Below are 13,923 nucleotides of genomic sequence, written 5' to 3'. Positions count from 1 at the left end.
ATTCTGATTAAAAGAATGAAAGGTGTGTCTCATTATGGTAAGTGGTGAAATAAGTATAGCCAGTTACAATTGTAATGGCTTAGCAGATAATAAGAAAAGACGATCAGTATTTACCTGGCTAAAAGAGAAGGATTATAATATCTATTGTTTACAGGAAACCCATTCAACAGTTTTAGATGAAGTTTTGTGGAAAAAGAACTGGGGGGGCAAAATATATTTCTCCCATGGGCAAAGAAATTCAAAAGGGGTGATCGTTTTAATTAACAATAATTTTGATCCAAATGTGCAAATTGTCCGAACAGATCCTCAAGGTAGATGGATTATTTTAAATATGTTATTGGACAATAAACAAATATGGCTTGTTAACCTATACGGTCCGAATAATGATGATCCAAGCTTCTTTGAAAATATATATAAGAATTTATCAACTCTACAAGCAACACTAGACTCTATTATTATAGTGGGAGATTTTAATACGGTCTTAAATACCTCTATAGACCGGAAAGGAATTCACACTACAAACTATCACCCTCAGGCACTTAAGGAAATCATGAATGTCATGGATATATTGGAATTAGTGGATATATGGAGACTTAAATACCCTGATTTAGTGAGATATACATGGCGGAGGCTGAATCAAGCTAGTCGTCTTGACTACTTTCTTATACCATTCTCTCTGGCACCAAAAGTTAAAAAAGTGTTGATAGGGGACAGAATGCGGTCGGATCATCACATAATTGGCATATATATTTCTCTTACAGAATTTCCACGTGGGCGAGGATATTGGAAATTTAATCAAAGTCTACTAGATGATAAATTGTTTAGAACTAGGACAGAAGATTTTATAACTGACTTTTTCAGACATAACATAGGTACAGCAGATCCCCTTATTGTATGGGACACTTTTAAGTGTGCCTTTAGAGGCCATGCAATTCAGTACTCATCTATAAAACAAAGGGAATTTAGATCAAAAGAGTCCATATTAACAAAGGAAATTGAAGGACTAACAGTACAGTTAGATAGCAATAAAAACGGTACCATAGAGGCACAGAATAAGTTAGAGGAAAAACAAAAAGAAATGGAGGAACTTATTCAAGAAAGATCCAGTGTAATATATTATAAAAATAAAGCGAACTGGATGGAATATGGGGAAAAATGCACCAAATTCTTTTTCAATCTTCAATATAGAAATGCTACCAAAAAAAATGTATTAAAACTTGTTACAAATGATGGAGTCACGCATGATTCACCAAATGATATTTTGAAAGAGGAAGTAAAGTACTTTAAGAATATGTTTTCGTTTCAGGCTCCTCCATCTCCACTAACTGAAACTAATTGTATGGATTTTTTTCCTATTAATAATGTAAAATTAACATCTGTACAGAAAGACTCATGTGAAGGCCAAATTACAGAGGAGGAACTGCTTGATGCAATTGGGGCCTTTAAGGATGGGAAAACTCCAGGGCTGGATGGCATACCAGTGGAAGTATACAAAACTTTTTTTGATATACTCAAAGGACCATTATTAGCTTGTTTTAACCACTCCTATATAAATGGTAGATTATCAGACACGCAACAAGAAGGTCTGATATCGTTATTACTGAAACAGGACCCAAGTGGTATATATAAAGATCCAGTCCAATTAAAAAATTGGAGACCTCTTACACTTCAGTGTTGTGATGCAAAAATCCTAGCAAAATGCTTGGCGCATAGAATAAAAAAAGTTTTGTCAGATATTATTCATCCTAATCAGACAGGTTTTTTACATGGACGATACATTGGAGATAATATAAGGCAAGTACTGGAAACAATAGAACACTATGAAATATCGGGGACACCAGGTCTGGTTTTCATAGCTGATTTTGAAAAGGCTTTTGATAAAGTACGACTGGAGTTTATATATAAATGCCTAGAATATTTCAATTTTGGGGAATCTCTTATAAAATGGGTTAAAATTATGTATAGTGACCCTAGGTGTAAAATAGTAAATAATGGCTACATCTCAGAAAGTTTTAAACTATCTAGAGGAGTAAAACAAGGTTGTCCACTATCGGCATATCTATTTATTATTGCCATCGAAATGTTAGCTGTTAAAATTAGATCAAACATTAATATTAATGGATTAGAAATCCGTGGCTTAAAAACTAAGGTGTCATTGTACGCTGATGATTCATGTTTTCTTTTAAAACCACAACTAGAGTCTCTCCACGGCCTCATAGAGGATCTAGATACCTTTGCTATCCTCTCTGGATTAAAACCAAATTATGATAAATGTACCATATTACGTATTGGATCACTAAAAAATACACATTTTATATTGCCATGTAGTTTACCAATTAAATGGTCTGACGGAGATGTGGACATACTCGGTATAAAAATCCCAAAAGAAAGAAATGATCTCACTCCAATAAATTTTTATAGAAAGTTAGCAAAAATAGATAAGATCTTGCTACCATGGAAAGGAAAATACTTGTCTATTTGTGGAAAAATCACCCTGATTAACTCTTTAGTCATATCACAGTTTACCTATTTGCTTATGGTTTTGCCTACACCTAGTGACCTGCTTTTTAAATTATATGAACAAAAAATATTCCATTTTATTTGGAACGGCAAGCCAGATAAAATTAAAAGGGCCTATTTATATAACGAATATGAATTCGGAGGGCAGAAATTATTAAATATTAAAGCATTAGACCTCTCACTAAAGGCATCAGTCATACAAAAGTTATACTTAAATCCAAACTGGTTCTCTAGTAAATTGGTACGAATGTCTCATCCTATGTTCAAGAAGGGCCTTTTTCCCTTTATTCAGATTACACCTGCTCACTTTCGGTTGTTTGAAAAGGAAATAATCTCCAAAATATCCTTATTTTTTAAACAAGCCTTAGAAAGTTGGTTGCAATTTCAGTTTAATCCACCTGAAAGGACGGAACAAATAGTACGACAAATATTGTGGTTAAATTCAAATATAGTAATTGATAAAAAAACTGTATTTATCGAAGAAATGTTTAAAAAAGGTATAATTTTTGTGAATGATATCATAAATAGGACTGGTGGAGTTATGTCACACATGCAGCTCACACAGACATATGGAAATGTCTGCTCTACCCAAAATTACAACCAATTAATTGCAGCATTACCACAAAAATGGAAGAGGCAAGTAGAAGGGGAAAAAAGTAAGGAACTTGTATGTCGGCCCTGTATTAAAGAACATAAATGGTTAAAGAAAAGTGTGATAAATAAAAACATATACCAATTTCATTTAAGGACCAAAAAACTGACAGCTGTGCCATATAAATTGCAAAATAGTTGGGAAGAGATGTTCGATGTACCCATTCCATGGCACATGGTTTATGAATTGATACGCAAAACAACGCCGGATTCAAAACTTCGAATTTTTCAATTTAAATTATTGTACAAAATTCTTGCAACTAATAGAATGTTATATATATGGGGTATACAATCTTCCCAGCTCTGTAGATTCTGCTGTGAGGAGGCAGAGTCATTAGACCATTTATTTTGGTATTGTCCATATGTAGCTCGTTTTTGGTCACAGGTCCAGGAATGGCTGAAGAATTGCAACATTTGCCTAGAACTAACGCTACAGATAGCAATACTGGGGGATTTGAAAAGCCATAGTCAATCAATCAATAATATAATAATTATTTTAGCAAAAATGTTTATTTTTAATTTACAATCTGTAGAAGCTATGAGAATAGGAAGGTTCAAATCTTTTGTGAAGCATCACAGCACAGTTGAAAAATATATGGCAAATAAAAATCCGAAATGGATGATGTTGGAAGATAGATGGGAAGGGTTGAGTGGAACTGAAGGGTGGGACTAATAACAAGATAAACAATGTAGGGCATACGGGATCTGTGAAATGTGTATAGGTGCGGAGCTTTTGTGAAATAGCACAGTTACAAGTGGAAATAAAATTGGATGGACAACAGAAATAGAGGAAGGACTAAGAACAAACAAGAGAGAACTATTATAAAGTAGTCTGTGTCTGTAAAATAGGTATAAGATGTATAAATTGAAGGTAAAAGCAGAAGTGTTTATTAGTTTACTCCAATTGGGGGAGCGGTGGTAGGGTTGCGGGGAATAATAATAAAGGTATATTCTTTAAAAAAGTATGTATGTCTATATAGGTATGTGTATGTATATATGTATATATGTATGCATGCGTGTATGGATATATATATTTACCCAAAAAAATATGGGGGATTGGAAATGATGCAGACAATTACATTGGAAGCAACATTCTTTCCGCAATATTAAGCTGATCCACCCCAAAAAAAAAACAAAAAAAAAAAAAAAAAAAAAACATACCCTCCTAAAACTGACTATCCTACCGATCTTTGACTTCGGCGAAGTCATTTACAAAATGACTCCAACACTCTTCTCAGCAAATTGGATGTAGTCAATTACAGTGCCATCCGTTTTGTCTCCATAGCCCCATATACTACCCACCACTGCGACCTGTATGCTCTCGTTGGCTGGCCCTCGTTTCATATTCGTCGCCAAACACACTGGCTCCAGGTCATCTACAGTTGAAGTTAGAAGTTTACATACACTTAGGTTGGAGTCATTTAAACTCATTTTAACCACTCCACAAATTTCTTGTTAACAAACTATAGTTTTGGCAAGTCAGTTAGGACATCTACTTTGTGCATGACAAGTAATTTTTCCAACAACTGTTTACAGAGAGATTATTTCACTTATAATTCACTATATCACAATTCCAGTGGGTCAGAAGTTTATAAACACTAAGTTGACTGTGCCTTTAAACAGCTTGGAAAATTCCAGAAAATGATGTCATGGCTTTAGAAGCTTCTGATAGGCTAATTGACATAATTTGAGTCAATTGGAGGTGTACCTGTGGATGTATTTCAAGGCCTACCTTCAAACTCAGTGCCTCTGCTTGACATAAATGGGAAAAATCAAAAGAAATCAGCAAGACCTCAGAAAAAAATTGTGGACCTCCACAAGTCTGGTTCATCCTTGGGAGCAATTTCCAAATGCCTGGAGGTACCACGTTCATCTGTACAAAAACAGTACGCAAGTATAAACACCATGGGGCCACACAGCCATCACACCGCTCAGGAAGGAAACGCGTTCTGTCTCCTAGAGATGAACGTACCTTGGTGCGAAAAGTGCAAATCAATCCCAGAACAACAGCAAAGGACCTTGTGAAGATGCTGGAGAAAACGGGTACAAAAGTATCTATATCCACAGTAAAACAAGTCCTATATTGACATAACCTGAAAGGCCGCTCAGCAAGGAAGAAGCCACTGCTCCAAAACCGCCATAAAAAAGCCAGACTACGGTTTGCAACTGCACGTGGGGACAAAGATCGTACTTTCGGGAGAAATGTCCTCTGGTCTGATGAAACAAAAATAGAACTGCTTGGCCATAATGACCATTGTTATGTTCGGAGGAAGAAAGGGGAAGCTTGCAAGCTGAAGAACACCATCCCAACCGTGAAGCACGGGGGTGGCAGCATCATGTTGTGGGGGTGCTTTGCTGCAGGAGGGACTTGTGCACTTCACAAAATAGAGGGCTTCGTGAGGAAGGAAAATTATGTGGATATATTGAAGCAACATCTCAAGACATCAGTCAGGAAGTTAAAGCTTGGTCGCAAATGGGTCTTCCAAATAGACATTGACCCCAAGCATATTTCCAAAGTTATGGCAAAATGGCTTAAGGACAACAAAGTCAAGGTATTGGAGTGGCCATCACAAAGCCCTGACCTCAATCCTATAGAAAATCTGTAAGAAGAACTGATAAAATGCGTGCGAGCAAGGAGGGCTACAAACCTGACTGTTACAACATCTTTGTCAGGAGGAATGGGCCAAAATTCACCCAACTTATTGTGGGAAGCTTGCGGAAGGCTAACCAAAACATTTGACCCAAGTTAAACAATTTAAAGGCAATGGTACCAAATACTAATTGAGTGTATGTAAATGTCTGACCCACTGGGAATGTGATTAAATAAATACAAGTGGAAATAAATCACTCTACTATTATTCTGACATTTCACATTATTAAAATAAAGTGGTGATCCTAACTGACCTAAGACAGGGATTTTTTTACTAGGATTAAATGTCAGGAGTTGTGAAAACTGAGTTTAAATGTATATGGCTAAGGTGTATGTAAACTTCCGACTTCAACTGTATAAGTCTTTGCTAGGTAAAGCCCCACCTTATCTCAGCTCTCTGGTCACCATAGCAACACCCACCCGTAGCACGCGCTCCAGCAGGTATATTTCACTGGTCATCCCCAAAGCCAACTCCCCCTTTGGCCGCCTTTCCTTCCAGTTCTCTGCTGCCGATGACTCTAACAAATTGCAAAAATCACTGAAGCTGGAGACTCATATCTCCCTCACTAACTTTAAGCATCAGCTGTAAGAGCAGCTTACCGATCATTGCACCTGTACACAGCCCATCTGTAAATAGCCCACCCAACTACCTCATCCCCATATTGTAATTAATTTTTTTGCTCTTTTGCACCCCAGTTTCTCTACTTGCACATCTATCACTCCAGTGTTAATGCTAAATTGTAATTATTTCGCCATAATGGCCTATTTATTGGCTGACCTCCCTAATCTTACTACATTTGCACACACTGTACATATATTTTTTCTAGTGTTATTGACTGTACGTTTGTTTACTCCATGTGTAACTCTGTGTTGTTTGTGTCGCACTGCTTTGCTTTATCTTGGCCAGTTTGCAGTTGTAAATGAGAACTTGTTCTCAACTGGCCTACCTGGTTAAATAAAGGTGAAATAAAGTAAATAAATAAAAATGGGGTGTGTCCGTAGCACGGTACATCTCCAACTCCGGGGTAATGTAATGGACTGTCACAGGGTGCATTGGCCAATTAATTGAAAACTTTGGCTTTGGTTTGATTAAAGTGCATTAGGAAAGTATTCAGACACATTTTGTTACGTTACAGCCTTAATTTAAATTGGATTCAATGTTTGATGAGAAAAATAATCTACACACAGTACCACATAATGACAAATAAAAAACTGAAATACCAAATTTACATAAGTATTCATACCCTTTACTCAGTACTTTGTTGAAGCACCTTTGGCAGCGATTACAGCCTCGAGTCTTCTTGGGTATGACGCTACAAGCTTGGCACACCTGTATTTGGAGAGTTTCTCCCATTCTTCTCTGTAGATCTTCTCAAGCTCTGTCAGGTTGAATGGGGAGAAATCGGCTGCACAGCTATGTTCAGGTCTCTTCAGAGATGTTTGATCGGGTTCAACTCCGGGCTCTGGCTGGGCCACTCAAGAACATTCAGAGACTTGTCCCGAAGTCTTCGCTTTGTGCTTAGGGTCATTGTCCTGTTGGAAGGTGAACCTTCACCCCAGTGTTAGGTCCTGAGCACTCTGGAGCAGGTTTTCATCAAGGATCTCTCTGTACTTTGCTCTGCTCATCTATCCTGACTAAGTCTCCCAGTCCCTGCCGCTGAAAAACATCCCTACAGCATGATGCTGCCACCACGTCTCACCGTAGGGATGGTGCCAGGTTTCCTCCAGACTTGGCAGTTCAATCTTGGTTTCATCAGACCAGATAATCTTGTTTATCATGGTCTGAGTCCTTTAGGTGTCTTTAAAAAATGTAAAAAAAAAAAAAAACGTTTTTGCATTGTCATTATTGTTTAATGTGTGTAGATCGATGAGGATTTTTTTTAAATTCATTTTAGAATAAGGCTGTAACGTAACGTGAAAAAGTCAAGGGGTCTGAATATTTTCCAAATTAACTGTATGTAGGAGGGTACTACCTGTTTGCTGAAATAAGAAGTTCGTAACGTGGCTTTTACGAGGTGCTGAAACCCCTATTCACAACCACCGAGAATGGTTTATAGCCGCGGATATGCGCACAAAGACTGTAAAAAATACAAACATGGCCTACCTACTGTAGCACTTGTATTTTTGGGGGCCCGATCAGAATCAGCTGCCAAGGGCTGCTTGAATGCAGAGGGGAGACATTGTTTCTTTGTGTTTCCGTCTTGCGCCGGTATACTGGGGTGATGTTGGCGTACATGTGTCAACATATTTGAGGTGTTTGCAGCTGAATATGCTATTCTCGTTGAGCGTAGAGACATACTGTTAACATTTTATCCGCAACTCTGTCCATTGCCGTTCCCAATCTGGAGATTTAAACGACGATGGAGGATCCTCCAATTCTGGTTAATCAACCCCACCACTCTCCATTGTACAGAACTACTTCCCGACTGCGCCTCACAAAACGACAGTTTGAAGATTAGAATTTTGATTACAATGTGTGCAAAGGCTCTAGTTGTTTTAACAGAATAGCCTGAAATGTTTTTTTCAACTCAGATTTACGAGGCATAGGCCTAAATTGCAGCGTAGGCATAGCCTATAGGTGTATTTTTTGTATGTATTATTTTTATGTATTCATTCGGGTTCACAGTGCGGACTGAACAGAGGTCCGAAAGGTTTGGTACGAAGTGTGCAATCACACCCCGAAAACACACGCTATCTGTAAAGAGATGAGACTCACGAACGCACACGTGTCACGCTTTGGTCTATGGCTACACAAGAGTCGTTAGAAGGTAAGTGGTTCTGCTATATAGAAGATCATAAGAAATCCCAGGACAGTGTCTATAATACTGTAATAAGCTCACAGTTGCGGTCACAAACTCCAAACAGTTGTCACTGACTAGTTGGATATTAATTTCCCAGTGAGCAAACAATTTCTGTATTTACCGCATTTACAGTGTATTGGGAAAGTATTCAGACAACTTGACATTTTGTTACGTTACCGACTTATTCTAAAATCGATTTAATACATTTTTTTCAACAATCTACACACAATATCCCATGACAGTGTCTAGAAATGTTAGGCAATATCCCATGACAGTTTCTAGAAATGTTGGCAAATTTACAGAAAGACCTTAATTACATAAGTATTCAGACCCTTTGCTATGAGACTTGAAAATAAGCTCAGGTGCAGCCTGTTACATTGATCATCCTTGAGATGTTTATACAACTTGGAGTCCATCTGTGGTAAATTCAATTGATTGGACATGATTTGGAAAGGCACACACCTGTCCATTTAAATTCCTACAGTTGATAGTGCATGTCGGAGAAAAAAAACAAGCCATTAGGTAAAAGGAAATGTCCGTAGAGTTCCGAGACAGGATTGTGTCGAGGCACAGATCTGGGGAAGGGTACCAAAATATTTCTGCAGCGTTGAAGGTCCAAGAACACAGTGGCCTCCATCATTCTTAAATGGAAGAAGTTTGGAACCCCCAAGACTCTTCTTAGAGCTGGCCACCCGGTCAAACGGAACATTCAGGTGAGAAGGGCCTTGGTCATAGAGGTGACCAAGAGCCTAATGGTCACTGACAGAGCTCCAGAGTTCCTCTGTGGAGATGGGAGAACCTTTCAGAAGAACAAGCATCTCTGCAGCACTCTACCAATCAGGCCTTCATGGTAAAGTGGGCAGACAGAAGCCACACCTCAGTAAAAGGAACATGACAGCCCGCTTGGAGTTTGCCAAAAGGCACCTAAAGGACTCTGACCATGAGAAACAAGATTCTCTGGTCTGATGAAACCAAGATTGAACCCTTTGGCCTGCATGCCAAGCGTTACGTCTGTAGGAAACCAGGCACCGCTCATCACCTGGCCAATGGCATCCCTATGGTGAAGCATGGTGAAGGCGGATCTGCTGAGAAAAATGGGAGAAACTCCCCAAATACAGATGTGCCATACCAAAGACTTACAGCGATTACAGACGCTGTAATCGCTGCCAAAGGTGCTTCAACAAAGTAAACTGAGTAAAGGGTCTGAATACTTATGTAAATGTGATAGTTTTTTTATACACTTGCATACAAACCTGATTTTTCTTTGTCATTATGGGATATTGAGTGTAGATTGATTAGGAAAAAAACAATTTAATACATTTTAGAATAAGGCTGTAATGTAACAAAATGTGGAAAAAGTGAAGGGGTCTGAATAACTCTTTCCATGACAGACTGAATCCAGGTGAAAACTATGATCCCTTATTGATGTAACTTGCTAAATCCACTTAAAATCAGATGGAGATGAAGAAGAGGAGACAAGTTAAATTAGGATTTTCAAGCCTTGAGACAATTGAGACATGGATTGTGTATGTGTGCCATTCAGAGGGTGAATGGGCAAAGCAAAATATTTAAGTTCTTTTAAACGGGGTGCCATGCGGACAGGTTTGAGCGTTTCAAGAATCGCAATGCTGCTGCATTTTTTACGCTAAACAGTTTGCCGTGTGTATTAAGAATGGTCCACCACCCAAAGGACATCCAAGCCAACTTGACAAAACTGTGGGAAGCATTCGACACCTTGTAGAGTCCATGCCCTGACGAATTGAGGCTGTTCTGAAGGCAAAAAGGGGTGCAGTTCAATATTAGGAAGTACTGATGCACCGATATGACATTTTTGGCTGATACCAATATCCAATATTTTCCTTGTCAAAAAACCCCAATACCGATCTTTTTTTTTTTAGCTGCCTTTAAGCATTCTAGTACAGTTAAATAGTTAACACACACACATGGACACAGCGGTCTAAGGCACTGCATCTCGGTGCAAGAGGCGTCACTACAGTCCCTGGTTCGAATTCAGGCTATATCACATCTGGCCATGATTGGGAGTCCCATAGGGCGGCGCACAATTGGCCCAGCGTCGTCCGGGATTGGCCCGTCATTGTAAATGAGAATTTGTTCTTAACCGACTTGCCTAGTTAAATAAAGGTTACACACACACACACCTCACTGACCAAAAAGTTATTTGTTGGCATTTACGTATGCCCCCATTACCAGTAAAACAATCAAAACCTATTACTTGCTGTGCTTGTTTCGTTGTTCATTTGTTCAGTCGTTTCATTCTCAACCAGGATTTCTATGGAACGCCGTTTGGGTCTTTGCGTGTCAAAAAAGACACATCAAATAACACTATTTGACGTGTCAAATAAGCTTGTTGACCAATCAGGACCTGAATATGACTGCACGTCACAATTTAACGGGTTGATACATTTTTTACGTAGTTATTACACATTGATTACACTATCACTCATATGTCACAACGATTCATCGATTACATATGCTATGATGCTGGTAAAGTTGTCTCGCGCACCTACAGTGCTGGTCATAAAAAAAGCTAGCTAGTTCATGTATGCATACAATGTTCTTCCCCAAAAACACAGCAAAATAACAATCTGTTTCAGTAGCTATAGTTAGCTAGCTAACTATATAGCTTGGTGTCATCATCTAAAATAACCCTAATTTATAAGACAGTTGTTAAATGGTGGTCGGACCCCTCTATGTGAAGCTAGCCACAATAAGGATTAGCCACAATAGTGGACTTCGTGGTTAGTCTTCAAAATAAAAGTATGTCATTGACAGTGATTACAAATAGTAGAATTATGCCATAATTGAATAGGTCCTGCTAAACAAGGTTGGAATGTTATATAAAAACAACAAAAGACAATTTGTTAATTTGACAACAATCTGATAAAATCACACTGGATATATTATACTTTAGAAGTGCATTGGGGACATACTTATTTCACTGTACAGCCTTACCTATGGATTGTGGATCAATGACATGGGGTATCAGTCTACTCAGTGACACCCAGAGAACATTAGCGTCGTCACGCTTATTGCGGGACAACAGTGAATGGAGCCATATTTATTGTCAACATATGTGTATTGAACACTATACCGAGGAAAAACAATCCTGCATGGATGTTTGAGTCTGATAACTCTGAGGAGGACGTTGGGAAAAAATATATTGTGTATTGAGTAGACTGATACCTCATTTCATTGATCCCCAATCCTTAGGTAAAGCTGTACAGTGCAATATGAATGTCAATACCCACAATAGTGTCGTGTTTGTGACTTTCAGTAAATGTGAAGACAATTTATCAAATCAATTATGTTATTATTACGTGATTAAACTAATTAACTAGGAAGTCGGGGCACCACGGGAAAATGTTTATAGTCTCTTTCACGAATTGACTCTTAAGATATTTTCATATCTTATCAATTAGTCTTCCATAAACTAATTGTTACCTCATTAGTTTCATTCCAAACGCCGTAAAATTCTTGGTTATCTGCACGAATCCTAGTTTCCATAATGAATCATTATTTGCTAACGAAATAAATAATCATAGAAATACATAAACAGTAGATATTGGTTACTAACAATGATAGAAAAGTCCCTAGTGGGCTTAGCCGATATGACGGCTTGGTCGTAAAAGGAAAGGGATGGGGACTGGGAAAGAGCTGGAAAGACAAAATGGATTCACTACACACAGTCTATAATTATACTAATTAAAATGCTAATCCTTTGCACATGAACGGCAGCTCATTAGTGAGTAAATAATTGCAATTATTATATTTACGCCCGTATGTCGATACCGATTAAAATCGGCCAATTTTTATATATATATATTTGTAATAATGACAATTACAACAATACTGAATGACCAATGAACACTTATTTTACCTTAATATAATACATCAATTAAATCAATTTAGCCTCAAATAAATAATGAAACATGTTCAATTTGGTTTAAATAAACAAAGTGTTGGAGAAGAAAGTAAAAGTGCAATATGTGCCATGTAAAAAAAGCTAACGTTTAAGTTCCTTGCTCAGAACATGAGAACATATGAAAGCTGGTGGTTCCTTTTAACATGAGTCTTCAATATTCCCAGGTAAGAAGTTTTAGGTTGTAGTTATTATAGGACTATTTATCTCTATACCATTTGTATTTCATATACCTTTGACTATTGGATGTTCTAATAGGCACTTTAGTATTGCCAGCCTAATCTCGGAAGTTGATAGGCTTGAAGTCATAAACAGCGCAATGCTTGAAGCACAGCGAAGACCTGCTGGCAAACGCAGGAAAGTGCTGTTTGAATGAATGCTTACGAGCCTGGTGCTGCCTACCACCGCTCAGTCAGACTGCTCTATCAAATCATAGACTTAATTATAATAACACACAGAAATACGAGCCTTCGGTCAAATCCGGAAACTATAATTTCTAAAACAAAACGTTTACTCTTTCAGTGAAATACGGAACCGTTCCGTATTTTATCTAACGGGTGGCATCCATAAGTCTAAATATTCCTCTGTGTGTGTGTGTGCCTGCCTCTGTGTGTGTGTGTATGTGCCTGCCTCTGTGTGTGTGTGTGTGTGTGTGTATGTGCCTGCCTCTGTGTGTGTGTGTGTGTGTGTGTGTATGTGCCTGCCTCTGTGTGTGTGTGTGTATGTGCCTGCCTCGTGTGTGTGTGTGTATGTGCCTGCCTCTGTGTGTGTGTGTGTGTGTGTGTGTGTGTGTGTGTGTGTGTGTGTATGTATGTGCCTGCCTCTGTGTGTGTGTATGTGCCTGCCTCTGTGTGTGTGTGTGTGTGTGTGTATGTGCCTGCCTCTGTGTGTGTGTGTGTGTATGTGCCTGCCTCTGTGTGTGTATGTGCCTGCCTCTGTGTGTGTGTGTGTATGTGCCTGCCTCTGTGTGTGTGTGTGTGTGTATGTGCCTGCCTCTGTGTGTGTGTGTGTGTGTATGTGCCTGCCTCTGTGTGTGTGTGTGTGTGTGTGTATGTGCCTGCCTCTGTGTGTGTGTGTGTGTGTGTGTGTGTGTGTGTGTGTGTGTGCCTGCCTCTGTGTGTGTGTGTGTGTGTGTGTATGTGCCTGCCTCTGTGTGTGTGTGTGTGTGTGTGTGTGTGTGTGTGTGCCTGCCTCTGTGTGTGTGTGTGTGTGTGTGTGTGTGTGTGCCTGCCTCTGTGTGTGTGTGTGTGTGTGTGTGTGTGTGTGTGCCTGCCTCTGTGTGTGTGTGTGTGTGTGTGTGTGTGTATGTGCCTGCCTCTGTGTGTGTGTGTGTGTGTGTGTGTGTGTGTGTGTGTGTGTGT

The sequence above is a fragment of the Salvelinus namaycush genome, chromosome 24 (assembly GCF_016432855.1).
Source record: "Salvelinus namaycush isolate Seneca chromosome 24, SaNama_1.0, whole genome shotgun sequence".
In the NCBI taxonomy this organism is placed as follows: domain Eukaryota; kingdom Metazoa; phylum Chordata; class Actinopteri; order Salmoniformes; family Salmonidae; genus Salvelinus; species Salvelinus namaycush.
The sequence above is the reverse complement of the archived record's forward strand: the minus strand, read 5'-3'. Positions refer to the sequence as shown.